Source organism: Heptranchias perlo, chromosome 33, assembly GCF_035084215.1.
Source record: "Heptranchias perlo isolate sHepPer1 chromosome 33, sHepPer1.hap1, whole genome shotgun sequence".
In the NCBI taxonomy this organism is placed as follows: Eukaryota; Metazoa; Chordata; class Chondrichthyes; order Hexanchiformes; family Hexanchidae; genus Heptranchias; species Heptranchias perlo.
In genome coordinates, this window is record NC_090357.1 from 26,237,861 (window position 1) to 26,254,392 (window position 16,532).

A 16,532-nucleotide genomic window follows, 5' to 3' on the forward strand; every position below is an offset into this window, starting at 1 on the left:
GTTGACCTAATTTTTATAAACGATAGGGTGCCTAGTTGCAACCCATGTGTACTTGATGATTCAACTAACCTGTATTAGGATGGGCATCGCAAGTTACCGCAATGCTGGAGAAAACTTAATTAGCAAAATAGCAAGCCTTCCGCCTTGTCAAACAGATGTATGAATCTGAATTAATACAGATTCAACTGTATGAATTGTTAAGTCATTACATAATAACATTACGAATTATTAAGTGTATAACAGGATTTTATAAAGGAAAGTCATATGTATGGTTTGATTTTGCTTCATGAATGCTTGTATCAATGATGATGTGGAGATGCCGGTGATGGACTGGGGTTGACAATTGTAAACAATTTTACAACACCAAGTTATAGTCCAGCAATTTTATTTTTAATCCCACCAGCTTTCGGGGGCTTCCCCCTTCCTCAGGCGGTGTGGAAATGACATTTTCGAATCCGTCGCATTTTAAGATCACAGAACAATGCCTGGTGATTACTGCCCGTTGCCAAGGCAATCACAGTGAGCAGACAGAAAGGTGTCACCTAAAAAGGCCACCGAATATACAAACCCCCAAAAAAAAGAGAGAGAGAGAGAGATAAGGAAGACAGTCAATGACCCGTTATATTAAAAACAGATAACATTTGTTCGCTGGTGGGGTTACGTTTAGTGTGACATGAACCCAAGATCCCGGTTGAGGCCATCCTCATGGGTGCGGAACTTGGCTATCAATTTCTGCTCGACGATTTTGCGTTGTCGAGTGTCTCGAAGGCCGTCTTGGAGTACGCTTACCCGAAGGTCGGTGGCTGAATGTCCATGACTGCTGAAGTGTTCCCCGACAGGGAGAGAACCCTCCTGTTTGGCGATTGTTGCGCGGTGTCCGTTCATCCGTTGTCGCAGCGTCTGCATGGTATCAATGATAACATCATTAAATAATTACTTTTGATTGACAAAACCACCGTGAGTGAGGGTGACTTTCTTTGCTTGACTATTCGGCCATGGTCCAAGAATCACACAAAATAAGGAATTCCCTACAACGCCATCTTAGTAAAGGGGTTTGCGTGCGCGCACCGAACCACCGCTGGCAGCATGCAGAGCAGCGAGATCATGAATCAGTGTGCAATGCTGATCTGAAGCCATTCAGGAACTCCACACTCCACCCAACGCCCTGTCTTAACCTCACGCAGCTGAACACAACGTTAAACAGCATGAAGGACCCTCCCCCACCAGCGCTATTTAAAGGGATCATGAAGTACTTACAGGTTAGTCGCTGGATTATTCCTTCTGGTTGCAGGTGCAATTGTACGAGTTTTTGGAGGTTTCCTATACTTGGCTAAAGTTTCAGTAATCTATAGGGAGTGGCCTGGCTGGTTTTGCTGTACTTTTTGTGTCATTTAAAATGTTGTGCCAAAAAAAATTGCTTCCAGACATGGATGGCCTGGTAGGGCTTCCTCTGGGAATTGAACATGACTGGGGGAATGAAGAGAGGCCACGCAGAGCAGGACAAGCTGCTAGAAGAGGGAGGGAGGAGGAGGAGGAGCAGGGCACTCAACGGGAGGCCATATTTGCGGATGGTCTTCAGGGAGCGATTTTCTTACCTCAACTTCAGCGAGGACCAGTGCATCAGACGTCTTCGGTTCATAAAAGAGGTCGTGAGTAAAACCTGTCAACTGCTGCAGCTACAACTGCAGCCTCAAAGCAGGGCAAGGACAGCATTGCCTGTGGCTATTAAGGTAACTGTGGCTCTTAATTTTTATGCCTTTGGCTCCTTTCAGGCTGCTACTGGAGATATAAGCTACATCTCGCAGTATAAGGGAGGTCACTGAGGCTCTCTATACAATGAGAAACACATTCATCTCATTTGTTCTTGCCAAAGACAAGCAGGAGGAGCAAGCGTGAGGTTTTATATGAATTGCAGGCTCCCCCATGGTGCAGGGTGCCATTGACTGCACACACATGCTCCTCATCTGAACTCAGCCATATTCATCTACAGAAAGGGATTCCACTCCCTCAATGTGCAGCTGATGTGCGACCACAGGTAGCACATCATGCAGGTCAATGCCCGTTATCCCAGCAGCAGTCATGATTCTTTAATTCTGTGGCAGTCCTCTGTTCCACCTGTATTTGAAGCAGCACGGCAACTCAAAGGCTGGCTACTGGCTCACAAGGGTTATCTCCTCATGAAATGGCTTATGACTCCAGTCAGGAACCTGTGCACATGTGCACAGAAGGCCTACAACGAGAGCCATTCTGCCACAAGGAACATCATCGAGTACACCATCGGTGTCCTCAAGCAATGCTTCCGCTGCCTGGACCACTCTGGAGGAGCCCTGCAGTATTCAGCTGAGCGGGTATTGAGATTTGTGGTTGTATGCTGCATGCTGCACAACCTGGCCATTATAAGGGACCAGCCCATGCCACCACCTATCAGGCGAGAACCGGAGGAGCAAAAGCACGAGGAGGAGGAGGAAGTACAAAAGGACGAGGAGGAAGAGGAAGGCAGGCTAAAATGTAGGCAGGCCCTTTCTGCCAGGGCTCTACATGATCAGATTATTGATGAGCGATACCAGTAACCTCAGCTACACCTCCCCATTCACCAACACTCCCACATTCCTTACCTCTCCTCTCTTACATGACCATCACATCATCCTATTTCTGACAACACTTATTGGTTCCTCCCTCAGTTCACCACAGAAATAAAAACCACCACTAAACCAAATTTTTCAATTCAATCATTAAAAATTGCAAACATAATGAAACTAATCACCCCTGTGCATTCCCCCAGTGCCTGTCTCCCGTGTGCCTTTCCTTATCCTGGTGCTCCTACGAGCTGCTTCCTCAACAGCTGGAGCATGGGTGGTGGGAGGCTGCTGACCTTCAACTGAGGAGCGTGCAGATGGCTGTGGAGGACGACCTCGAGCGGCTCTGGGCTGGCAGGGCCCGGCTTCAAGCTGCACCATCTCGGCCTAGACTGTAGCAGTCTGGCCTGGCTGGCTGACGGACAACAGCACGGGCACTGGTGGAGTGGCAGGGGTGGGAGCAGGAACGCTGTCATTCTGAGCGAGGACAGCAGGTTCCTGTTCCATGGTGCCACTGCCACTCTCTAGGGTCAATCCTGGTGATCTGTTGGAGAACAGATTGCTGGACTGCCGTGACACCCTGGAAGCCCCTTTCAACAGTGGTACCCAGAGGCACGTTGGCAGCAGTCAGAGATTCCAAAGCAGCAGTCAGACCTTTGATGGAAGCTCTTTGTGCTGCAATGGGCATTGGTCATCAGACGCTGTATCATGGTGGGTTCCACAAGTGTGCTGACGGAGGTGACACCCGTTCCACATTGGAAAGGATGGGCTCCAAGCTCTGTGGAAAGCTCTGTGCCAAGTTGGAGCTGGGCTCCTCCATGCCCCTTGACATTGTGTGCAGACTTTCCAGTGCAGCAAGCATTTGGATGTGTCCCCCCATCAGCCGTCTTCTGCAGCCTGGGCCATCAGAGACCTTATCTGAATCCTCTGCAGCAGAACTAATGAGTGACCTCGCTTCTAAAGTACACACAGTGTCAGTCTCTGAGCTGGTAGCTGCGAGTGTACGATCGAGTGACGATGCCTTTTCATCATCGTTGTCGCCTTCGCCTTCTTCCTCAAGCTGGGAAGGTTCCAGTTCTTGGGTATCTGAAATGAGAGGAGAGGAGAAAGTGGGTGCTTACACCATCTGCAGCACCTGAGTCAGAAAAGATTGTGGGATGAGGGAGAAGTGGGAAGCGAGAAGGAGGATTAGGACTGCAGAGAACCTCATTACTGATCGTTTTGTGCCTGATAAACCATGGCTGTGCCATCGCATTTCTGGGCCAAGGACTTCACGGAGATTTTCCTGAATTGAGGGGTAGATTTTAACCTTTAACCTGCGGAGCTACTGGGCTGGCACTTCAGGCAATGAAGAGGCCTGAGCCATTTTTAGGCCTCATTTAAATAGAACCAGCGTACTGTGGGCGCCAAATGGGCATCCGATGCAACTTGTCGAACTTGGGCTGGTGAAATATTGAGTGGCCTGGAGGCTGCCGGCGGGCAGCAAAGTAAGGCCTGGGGGGAGGGGAAGGGTCACCATCGTGGAGAGGGTAACCCGGGGTGGCAGTTTCTTGGGTCAGGCCTCATTTCCTATGTAGGCAGGCACCCAGTGGGAAACCAACAGGAATGGGGCCTGCTGCTGCTGGGGGAGGGAGATGTGGGGAGCGAAAAGTCAGTGCAGCACCTGAGGAGATGGAAGCCACTTTAAAGGAGCATTTCTTCCATCACCATCCCTGGGTATGCCCTGTCCCACTGGCAGGACAGACCCACCAGAGGTGGCGGTACAGTGATATACAGTAAGGAGGGAATGGCCCTGGGAGTCCTCAACATTGACTCCGGACCCCATGAAATCTCATGGCATCAGGTCAAACATGGGCAAGGAAACCTCCTGCTGATTACCACCTACCGCCCTCCCTCAGCTGATGAATCAGTCCTCCCCCATGTTGAACACCACTTGGAGGAAGCACTGAGGGTAGCAAGGGCACAAAACGTACTCTGGGTGGAGAACTTCAATGTCCATCACCAAGAGTGGCTCGGTAGCACCACTACTGACCAAGCTGGCCAAGTCCTGAAGGATATAACTACCAGACTGGGCCTGCTGCAGGTGGTGAGCGAACCAACACAAGGGAAAAACCTACTTGACCTCGTCCTCACCAATCTACCTGTCGCAGATGCATCGGTCCATGACAGTATTGGTAGGAGTGACCACCGCACAGTCCTTGTGGAGACGAAGTCCTGTCTTAACACTGAGGACACCATCCAGTGTGTTGTGTGGCACTACCACCGTGCTAAATGGGATAGATTCAGAACAGATCCAGCAGCTCAAAACTGGGCATCCATGAGGCACTGTGGGTCATCAGCAGCAGCAGAATTGTATTCCAGCACAATCTGTAACCTCATGGCCCGGCATATTCCTCACTCTACCATTACCAACAAGCCTGGGGATCAACCCTGGTTCAATGAGGAGTGTAGAAGAGCATGCCAGGAGCAACACCAGGCGTACCGAAAAATGAGGTGCCAACCTGGTGAAGCTACAACACAAGACTACATGCATGCTTAACAGCGGAAGCAACATGCTATAGACAGAGCTAAGCGATTCCACAACCAATGGATCAGATCAAAGCTCTGCAGTCCGGCCACATCCAGTCGTGAATGGAGGTGGACAATTAAACAACTAACGGGAGGAGGAGGCTCTGTAAACATCCCCATCATCAATGTGCAGGTGGTGTTGTTCCCATGTGCCTGCTGCCCTTGTCCTTCTAGGTGGTAGAGGCCGCGGAAGCCTTGGCGAGTTGCTGCAGTCACGGTGCGCCGGTGGTGAAGGGAGTGAATGTTTAGGGTGGTGGATGGGGTACCAATCAAGCGGGCTGCTTTGTCTTGGATAGTGTCGAGCTTCTTGAGTGTTGTTGGAGCTGCACTCATCCAGGCAAGTGGAGAATATTCCTAACTTGTAGATGGTGGAAAGGCTTTGGGGAGTCAGGAGGTGAGTCACTCGCTGCAGAATACCCAGCCTCTGACCTGCTCTTGTAGCCACAGTATTTATGTGGCTGGTCCAGTTAAGTTTCTGGTCAGTGGTGACCCCTAGGATGTTGATGGTGGGGGATTCAGCTATGGTAATGCCGTTGAATGACAAGGGGAGGTGGTTAGACTCTCTCTTTTTGGAGATGGTCATTGCCTGGCACTTGTCTGGTGCGAATGTTACTTGCCACTTATCAGCCCAAGCCTGGATATTGTCCAGGTTTTGCTGCATTTGGCCACGGACTGCTTCATTATCTGAGGGGTTGCGAATGGAACTGAACACTGTGCAATCATCAGGGAGCATCCCCATGGAGGGAAGGTCATTGATGAAACAGCTGAAAATGGTTCAGCCAAGGACACTGCCCTGAGGAACTCCTGCAGCAATGTCCTGGGGCTGAGATGATTGGCCTCCAACAACCACTACCATCTTCCTTTATGCTAGGTATGACTCCAGCCACTGGAGAGTTCTCCCTTGATTCCCAATTACTTCAATTTTACCAGAGCTCCTTGGTGCCACACTTGGTCAAATACTGCCTTGATGTCAAGGGCAGTCACTCTCACCTCACCTCTGGAATGTTTGGACAAAGGCTGTAATGAGGTCTGGAGCCAAGTGGTCCTGGCGGAACCCAAACCTGAAACCTCTCTAAGGCCTTCAAATCCTTCCTCAAGTGCGGAGCCCAGAATTGGACACAATAGTCCAATTGTGGCCGAACAATTGTTTTATAAAGGTTCAACATAGCATCTTTGCTTTTGCACTCTATGCCTCTATATATAAAGCACAGGATCCCATTTGCTTTCTTAACTGCTTTCTCAACCTTTCCCGCCACCTTCCATGGCCTGTGTACATATACCCCCAGGTCTCTCTGTTCCTGCACCCCTTTAGAGTTGTACCCTTTAGTTTATACTGCCTCTCCTCGTTCTTCCTACCAAAATGTATCGCCTCACACTTCTCAGCATTAAATTTCATCTGCCATGTGTCCGCCCATTTCACCAGCCTCTCTATGTCCTCTTGAAGTCTATCACTATCCTCCTCACTGTTTACTACACTTCCAAGTTTTGTGTCATCTGCAAATTTTGAAATTTCACCCTGTACACCCAAGTCCAAGACACCAATATATATCAAAAAAAGCAGTGGTCCCAGCACTGACCCCTGGGGAACACCACTGTACACCTCCCTCCAGTTCGAAAAACAACTGTTCACCACTACCCTCTGTTTCCTATTACTTAGCCAATTTCATATCCATGCTGCCACTGCCCCCTCTTATTCTGTGGGCTCCAATTTCATTGACAAGCCTATTATGCGACACTTTATCAAACGTCTTTTGAAAGTCCATATACACCACACCAACCGTGTTGCCCTCATCGACCCTCTCTGTTATCTCATCAAAAACTCAATCAAGTTAGTCAAACACGATTTGCCTTTAACAAATCCGTGCTGGCTTTCCCTTATTAATCCACACTTGTCCAAGTGACTATTATTTTTGTCCCGGATTATTGTTTCTAAAATCTTCCCCAACACCGAGGTTAAACTGACTGGCCTGTAGTTTATCCTTGGGCCCTTTTTTGAACAAGGATGTAACATTTGCAATTCTCCAGTCCTCCGGCACCATCCCTGTGTCTAAGGAGGATTGGACGATTGTGGCCAGCACCTCCGCAATTTCCACCCTTACTTCCCTCAGTAACCTAGGATGCATCCCATCTGGAGCGGGTGACTTATCTATTTTAAATGCAGCCAGCCTTTCTAGTACCTCCTCTTTATCAATTTTTATCCCATACGGTATCTCAACTACCTCCTCTTTTACTGTGGCTTTGGCCGTATCGTCTTCCTTGGTAAAGACAGATGCAAAGTACTCATTTAGTACCTCTGCCATGCCCTCTGCCTCCATGTGTATATCCCCTTTTTGGCCCCTAATTGGCCACACCCCTCCTCTTACTACCCGTTTACTATTTATATGCCTATAGTACACTTTGGATTTCCTTTTACGTTAGCTATTTAAAGGCCTCCCATTGCTCATTTACTATTTTACCTGCCAATCTTTGATTTTAATCCACCCGGGCCAGATCCCCTTTCAACTCACTGAAATTAGCCCTCCTCCAGTTGAGTATTTTCACGTTTGATTGATTCTGGTCCTTTTACATAACTACTGTAAATCTAATGATATTGTGATCACTGTTTCCCAAATGCTCTCCCACTGAAATATTCTCCATTTCATTCTCCAGAACCAGATCCAGCAATGCCTCCTTCCTCGTTGGGCTGGAAACATACTGATCAAGAAAGTTCTCTTGTAAACATTTCAGGAATTCCTCCACCTTATTGCCGTTTACATTGTTATTTCCCCATTCTATATCAGGATAATTGAAGTCCCCCATTATCAGTACTCTATAATTCTTGCACCTTTCTGAAATTTGCCTGCAAATTTGCTCCTCTATCTCATTCCCACTATTTGGTGGCCTACAGTATACACCCAATAGCGTAATAGCTCCTCTATTGTTCCTTAATTCTAACCAAATAGATTCTGTCTTTGATCCCTGTAACAGTATCTTTGATCAATACTGCCACCCTCTTCTTTTTTTCCTTCTCTATCTTTCCTAAATACATTGTATCCAGGAATATTAAGTTGCCAATCCTGCCCTTGTTTGAGTCAGGTTTCTGTTATTGCCACTATATCATAATCCCATGTGGCTACTTGTGCCTGCAGCTCATCAACCTTATTCACCAGGCTCTGAGCATTTATGCACATGCACCCTAAACCCATCTTAGTCTGCCTCACATTTCTCCTCTGTCTGATCCTTCCTATTTCTGAACTGCTGTTTATTCTAATTGCTGTTTGTCTCTCCCAATGCTTTGTGCACCTTGTATCTCCTCTCTAATGCTTCGTCCTGGTGCCCCTTCCCCTGCCAAATTAGTTTAAACCCTCCCCCACAGCACTAGGTGACTTCAATACGAGGACATTGGTCCCAGCTCTGTTGAGATGCAACCCGTCCATTTTGTACAGGTCCCTACTGCCCCAGAACTGGTCCAATGCCTCCCTCCTGCACCATTTCTCCAGCCATGTGTTAACCTGCCTTATCTTACTGTTCCTATACTCACTAGCACGTGTCTCTGGGAGTAATCCAGAGATTACCACCTTTGAGGTCCTGCTTTTTAACTTCCTCCCTAGCTCCTGAAACTCTAACTGCAGGACCTCATCCCTTTTCCTTCCTATGTCATTGGTTCCGTGACTTGGCTGTTCCCCTTTCCTTTACCCCGGCACTAGGGAGGTGACACGCCATGAGAGACTCACAATGGTGGTTGCAGAAACGCCTGTCTGTCCCCCTGAATATTGAATCCCCTATGGCCACTGCTTTTCTACACTTTGCTGTGTCTCCCCGAGCAGCCATTTGCCCCACATTGTCGTGGATGTTCTCTGGACTGCACCCTCCGAGGTCTCATCACCCTCAGCACTGAAAACGGGTTCATGGGAGCCGCACTCCCGGAAGTTTCCTGCACTGCCTGTCTCTTCCTACCCTGCCAGATGGCCACCCACTTACTGTCTACCCCTGAACTCTCCGCGGCTGCGGGGTGACCACCTCCTGGAATGTGTGATCTACGAAATTCTTTGCCTCCCATATATCCTGCAGCGACTCCAGCCGCTCCTCAAGTTCAGAAACCTTGACCTCAAGCTCAAGCAGCTGGAGGCACTTCCTGCACACATGGTTATCCAGGACATATGAAGCGTCCTGGAGTACCCACATGGTACAGGAATTGCAGGGAAAGGCTCCCAGTTGTCCTGCCATTTTATTTAGATTTACTGTCTGTTTATCTGAAATTTAGTTTAGCTCTTATGTTATAAAAATTTATATATATATATATATATTTAGTTTGGTAGCCCCTTAATTCCTATATAGTTAATTATGAAGATAAGTAAATAAATCAGACACTTAGCTTCTAGTCCTCGGGTTCTGCCGCTCGTCCTTCTGTCTGTGATGTTATCTTTCAGTTTTTTTCTTTTTTTCCACATGTCTTTGTTTTTGAAACAGCTGCGCTCCCGAAGTGCTCTCTTAAATTATGTCCCCTTGTTCCGGATTCCCCCACCGGAGGAAATAGTATCGAATCTCTTTTATCATTTTAAAAACCTCAATTAGATCAACCCTCAACCTTCTAAACCCAAGGGAATACGACACATGTTGATGCAATTTGGAAGTTTCCCCCCTCTTTCTGCCGCTATAACGCCTGATTTGGAAGAGTAAAGTGGAAGGTTATTCCAGGCCATAGTGCCTCTGCTAGAAACACTTAACATGTCTGTCTATTGGTTGTGTTCTGCACTAGGGGCAGGTCCTAACTCAAGTCTCACACACACGGTTTCCCATTGCCTTTCTCATGGGTTTTTATCTGCGGAGAACCTTATCCTAGGTGGGCTACAATCAAGGCTAGAGAGCCCCACCTAACATTTAAAATAGGGGAGGGGTGCCCTAACCCATCAGATGCTTGACGTCAACCGAGTATTGAGAGCCAGCGCTCTGGTCTCCGCTCGCCGGGACTGTCTGGTTGGGACCCTCACCTTCTGACTCAGATTCGGGAATGTTACCACTGAGCCTAAAGCCCACTTCACTTAACATACATCCCTTGGCAATTAATCAATGTCGCAATCTGCTCAGGACAACCTTAACTTACACAGCCCTCGTCAACTCCACTCAGGTGGTTTTCAGCACACACGTTTGCTTCACATGTTAAGTAGCTGAAGTCTAAGTTGAAAATAAGGCGACAAATTGGCTTCTCGATAGGGAAGGCCGCATATCCACGGCGTGACAGATATAAGATTTGGGCATTTCCGATATCCTCGTTCGCTCTGAGCTGATCGGCTTGCTGTACTTCACCAGATCATTTTCAAACCTATTCTAGGGTTGCCAACTTTGATCGGATGTATTCCTGGAGATTGCACCACATGACCTCCCACCTCCAACCGCCTCACCCAGTCAAACAGCTTTTCTCCCACCACCACCCCACCCAACCCCCGACCACCATCTCCGGTATTTTTGTAACTAATAACTGAAAGTGTTCAAGGAAATGTTTCTAAAAAAAAACAATTTTTTTAACGCCCGATGACTTGCTCGCAGCAGTGTCCAGGAGGTTAATGTTTAATTCCTGGAGACTCCAGGACAATCCTGGAGAGTTGGCGACCCTAACCTGTTCTCTCCACAGTTGCTGACTGACCTGCTTGGTGCTTCCAGCATTTTCCACTTTTATTTCCGATTTTGAGAACCTACAGCAGTTTGCAGGGATTGGGATATCACTGGTGTGCAGGCGAGAGGCTACTGTCCTTTACCTGAACAATAAGCAAAGACATTTTATTCAAAGAAACTCAACAGGTTGGTTAGACCATTTAACTCTCTTTGAAAACTATTGCAAAATATAAGCTGACCTTGACAACTGGCTCTGCACTAGTGCAAAAGACTCTGCAGAGCATCGATTGACACCATTGTGTCAGCCAATGAGTTGAAGGTGGGGTGGGACTTACGGCAGGACTTACAGCAAACAGTCTATTTTACAACAAAGTCTATTTACTCAGCAAACAGCAGACAGAGTCTATTTAAACAAAGCACTACAGCAATCAGTCTATTTACTCAGCAAACAGAGTCTATTTAAACAGAGTCTCTATGAACTACAGCAAACAGAACTCAGGACCGAAACTACAGCAACGTCTCCCGATAAAAGCAGGATTATTTCTCCAGCAAAATGTAGTGAGTGGAGGATAATTACATAATACAAATTTTGTGCGTAAAATCAATCCCAGTCACTTACCACAGTGCAGTCTCCAGGCGTGATTGACAGGGGAATTACCCAATCATCTCCATTCTGAGTGGAAATAGCAGTGTCACTGTCTGGGATAGAACTTCCACAGGGATTCCCCACTCTCCTGCTGCAACATCGGAAAATCGGGAGAACCTCCACGGGAATTACTGCCGTCTATCTGTGAATAAACCTGTTTGCAAATTCACACTGACACCATGGTGTCTGCTGTGACTGATGTTAATTATCCTCAGCAGTGATGTGGGTGTGTAGTGGGAATTGTACATATACATCCTGAGATGATATATGGATCCATTGCTCTCCCAGGAAACACTGTCCTAGATTATTTTCACACTTCGGATCAGAGGGAGTTGTGTTTAAGACGATTAAAGGATTTGATAGGGTAGATAGAGAGAAACTATTCCCTCTGATGAGGGAGCCCAGAACAAGGGGGCATAACCTTAAAATAAGAGCTAGGCCATTCAGGGATGATGTCAGGAAGCACTTCTTCACGCAAAGGGGAGTGGAAATCTGGAACTCTCTCCCCTAAAAGCTGTTGAGGATGGGGGTCAATTGAAAATTTCAAAACTGAGATTGATAGATTTTTGTTAGGTGAGGGTATTAAGGGTTATGGAACCAAGGTGGGTAAATGGAGTTAAGATACAGATCAGCCATGATCTAATTGAATGGCAGAACAGGCTCGAGGGGCTGAATGGCCTACTCCTGTTCCTATGTTCCTATGAATGAGAATGCTTGACTGTGGGAGTGGTTCTTTTGTGTTTGACGTTAAAAAAATTATCTGGTGAGAGCTCGAAACACAACAACCATCAAAGTTGAAAGAAGCATTTGAAAAAGAAACTGAAACCGTGTTCATCAGTAACTTCTCCCAGTTCTAACAAAAGGTCAACATTTGAGGCGTTAACTCCTCTGTTTCTCTCTCCACAGATGCTGCCTGACCTGCTGAGTGTTTCCAGCATTTTCTGTTTTCGTTTCAGATTTCCAGCAATGACCAAAATAGACTATTTTCCTTTTGGAGGAGGGTGGGGGGGTCTGTTTGGAGTGGAGGTGAGTCCAAGGTGATGCGTCTGATGATGGAAGTTCAGAATCAAGCCAATTCTCTGTGGCAGACTCAACAACAACTACATGCATTTATATAGCGCCTTTAACGTCCCAAGGCTCTTCACAGTTATCAGACAAAATTTGACACCGAGCCACATAAGGAGATATTAGGACAGGTGACCAAAAGCTTGGTCAAAGAGGTAAGTTTTAAGGAGCAGAGAGAGGTAGAAAGGTGGAGAGGCTTAGAGAGGGAATTCTAGAGCTTAGGGCCTAGGCAGCTGAAGGCACGGCCGCCAATGGTGGGGCGAAGGAAATCAGGGATGCATAAGAGGTCAGAATTAGAGGAACGCAGAGCTCTCGGAGGGCTGGAAGGGGTTACAGAGATAGGGAGGGGGAGGCCATGGAGGAATTTGAGAAATTTAAATTTGAGGCGTTACCAGACCAGGAGCCAATGTAGGTCAGCGAGCACAGGGGTGATCGGGATTTGGTGCGAGTCAGAGAGCGCGGACCTGAGAGGCGGCAGAGCGGCGGTGGTGGGAGCGAGGAGCGTGAGGCCGAGTCGGAGCGCGGAGAGAGCGGGATTATTCGGTGAAATCAAAAACAACTAAAAAAAATTAAGGAGTGTCGTCACAGGACAGCAGGTAGGTGACTGGTTGGTGAGTATTACATAGTTTTCTCTTACTTTCTAAGCTAGGGCAGTGGGTTAAACTAAGAGCTGGGAAACTATAACTTGATATTACTTTATTAAATTAATAACTTAAATTAGATTAATTAGTTAATAAAACTAAAAAATTAACGTTTGAATGAAAACTTTAACTGATTACGTATATAAAACAAGGTTAGACAGGGATGGCAGGGCAGGTGGTGTGTTGTAACTGCAACATGTGGGAGTTGGTGGAGACCAGTGAGATCCCGAGCGACCAGAGTAAGTCTCTGCAGCTCGAGGAATTTTGGCTCAGAGTTGTTGAGCTGGAGTCCTCCCTGCAGACATTGCGATGCATCCGGGAGGGGAAGAGTGATCTGGACACTTTGATCCAGGAGGCAGTCACACCCGATAGGTTAGGTAATAGTTTCGATTTGGTCAGTGGTCAGGGACAGGAGAGTATGATTGCGAATCTCGCAGGTATGGGGACGCAGGATGTAGGAGCCTCAGCCCTTGCCCTTGTCCAACAGGTACGAGGTACTTGCGGCCTGTATGGATGAGGACAAGGACTGCAGGGAGGATGGGCAAGCTGACCACAGCACCGTGGTACAAGGGGCCATTCACATGGGGGGAGTAAAAAGGAATGTGGTAGTGTTAGGGGACAGTATAGTCAGGGGGATAGACACTGCTCTCTGCAGCTGTGAGCGTGAGTCCCGAAGGTTGTGTTGCCTGCCCGGTGCCCGGGTTAAGGATATCTCCTCACGGCTGGAAAAGAACTTGGAGCATGAGGGGGAGGATCCAGTTGTCGTAGTCCAGGTAGGAACCAACGACATGGGTAGAACTAGGAATGAGGTTTTGCTGAGGGAGTTTGAGGAGCTCGGATCCAAATTAATAAGCAGAACCTCAAAGGTAATAATCTCTGGATTACTGCCTGAGCTACACACAAATTGGCATCGGGACGAACAGATCAGAGAGTTAAATGCGTGGCTCAAAGAGTGGTGTGGGAGACAGGGGTTTTGATTCATGGGGCACTGGCACCAGTACTGAGGAAAGAGGGAGCTGTTCCATTGGGATGGACTCCACTTAAACCGGGCTGGGACCAGTGTCCTGGAGAATTGATTAACTAGGGCTGTAGATACGGCTTTAAACTAAAAAGGGGTGGTGGGGGGGGGGAGATCAGGTGAGGGGAAATTTAGAAATCTAAATAGAAAAGTCAGGGCCTCAGAGCAATGAGATGATTTGGGTAAAGATAAGCAGAGTGTGACAGGAAAGGACAGAGAGTTTAATGGTAAAAGTGCATCAGTGAATAAAACAGATGAATTAATGGCACAAATAGAGATAAATGGGTTTGATCTAATAGCCAATACAGAGACATGGTTTAAATAACAAGGGGCAGAAAACATTGGTGGGAGTAGTTTATAGGCCCCCTAACAGTAGTTATACCATTGTACAGAGTATTAATCAAGAAATAACAGGAGCTTGTAACAAAGGTAATGTAATAATCGAGGGGGACTTGAATCTTCATATAGACTGGACAATTCAAATTGGCAAAGGTAGTTTGGAGGATGAGTTCATGGATGGCATTCGAAACAGTTTCCTGGAACAATATGTCGTGGAGCAAACCAGGGAACAGGTTATTTTAAATCTTGTATTGTGTAGTGAGTCAGGGTTAATTAGTAATCGCACAGTAAAGGATCCTCTGGGGAAGAGTGATCATAATATGATAGAATTTCACATTGAGTTTGAGAGTGACATACTTAAGTCCGAAACTAGAGTCTTAAACTTAAATAAAGCCAATTACATAGGTGTGAGGAGCGAGTTGACTAAGGTAGTTTGGGAAATTAAATTAAAGGGTATGATGGTAGATAAGCAATGGCAAACATTTAAAGAAATATTTCAATATTCTCAACGAATATACATTCCATTGAGAAATAAAAACTCCAGGGGAAAAGTGATCCATCTGTGGCTAACTAAAGAAGTTAAGGATAGTATTAGATTAAAAGAAGAGGCTTATAATATTGCGAAAAAGTGTGGTAAGCCTGAGGATTGGGAGAGTTTTAGAAACCAGCAAAGGACGACCAAAAAATTGATAAAAAGGGACCTTAACCATGTGTGTATAAAACAAACTTAAAACAGCAAAGTTACAGAACGCAAGTGAGCACCGAGAGTCACATGCAGACAAGTCATGTTCACATCTCAAAGCAGCGTGAGGTAGCAGAATGCTAAATAAGAGAACCTATGTGTAACTTGTTTAAATTAAGGAAGGCTCATCAATATTTCTTTTGGAGGAATTTTAACCCTCACAGCCCGGGGGTAACCGGGTTAAAATCCGAGCTTACCGCTCGTCTCCTGACCAGGCAGCCATTTTAACGCCGCTGTCTACTAGGGCACTTGAGGCGTCCACCTGAGTCAGACAGGAGCCTCCTGAAAATATGCAAATCAGGGTCCTATGATGTCATTAGGACCCCGATGCAATTTTAACGGCCTACTGAGTGGAGCATCCAACCCCGGACACTCTGCTCAGTCAAACCAGTCCGACACTCAGCGGCGGCCCCACCACATAAGTTTAAAACTGCTCCTCCGGGCCGCACAATGAAAGTTTGGGCTTCTCGTGCCCTGGCTTCCCCCGCCACGCCCTGCCCTCTCCTTCCAATCCACGAAGCCCTCCCAAGCCTCTCCCTCGTGACCTACCTGACTGGAAGTCCGTGAGCCACCCGATCAGCATAGGCCCAGAGCCAGCGAACTGGCTCTGGACCCCCCTTTGCAGTGGTCTGCTGGCCGGCGGGATGTTAACGCGACCAGGCCCATTAGAATGGACACGGTCTCCCTCTGCTGATCCCGCACATCCGGGGGGTTAAAATTCATGCTTTTATTTCCAAAAAAAGAAAGAACTTGCATTTATATAGCGGCCTTTCTCAACCTCAGGACGTCCCAAATCGCTTTACAGACAATGAAGTACTTTCTGAAGTGTCGTCACTGTTGTAATGTAGGAAACGCAGCAGCCAATTTGCGCACAGCAAGGTCCCACAAACAGCAATGTGGTAATGACCAGATAGTCTGTTTTTAATGATGTTGCTTGAGGGATAAAAATTGGCCAGGACACCGGGGAGAACTCTCCTGCTCTTCTTCGAAATAGTGCCATGGGATCTTTTATGTCCACCTGAGAGGGTTTAACGTCTCATTCAAAAGACGGCACCTCCAACAGTGCAGCACTCCCTCAGCACTGCACTGGAGGATCAGCCTTGATTTTATGCTGAAGTCTCGGGTGTGGGGCTGTGAACCTATGACCATCTACCCTCAGAGGCAAGAGTGCGACCACTGAACCACACCTGATCCACCAGCAATTCCACCAGTGCAGTGACAGGAATTCTAAATTGAGCCGATTTTTGCTTTCACACCAGGGAACTTACTCATTATCTGAAAAAAAAATTGGCCTTGAAGAAAATAAACCTTGGCCCAGAAATTACTCACCCGAGGACGCTGTTCC

General features: G+C 47.2%; 1 long non-coding RNA gene across 1 annotated transcript; it reads right to left on the reverse strand.

Moving 5' to 3' along the window:
* Positions 1–368: 368 nt before the first annotated feature.
* LOC137301332 (uncharacterized) lies at positions 369–12,036 on the reverse strand. The gene is made up of 3 exons (XR_010958279.1): positions 11,356–12,036; positions 10,768–10,879; positions 369–900 (listed from the first exon to the last, which is right to left on the reverse strand). It is a non-coding gene; the product is annotated as an uncharacterized lncRNA (long non-coding RNA).
* Positions 12,037–16,532: the final 4,496 nt, after the last annotated feature.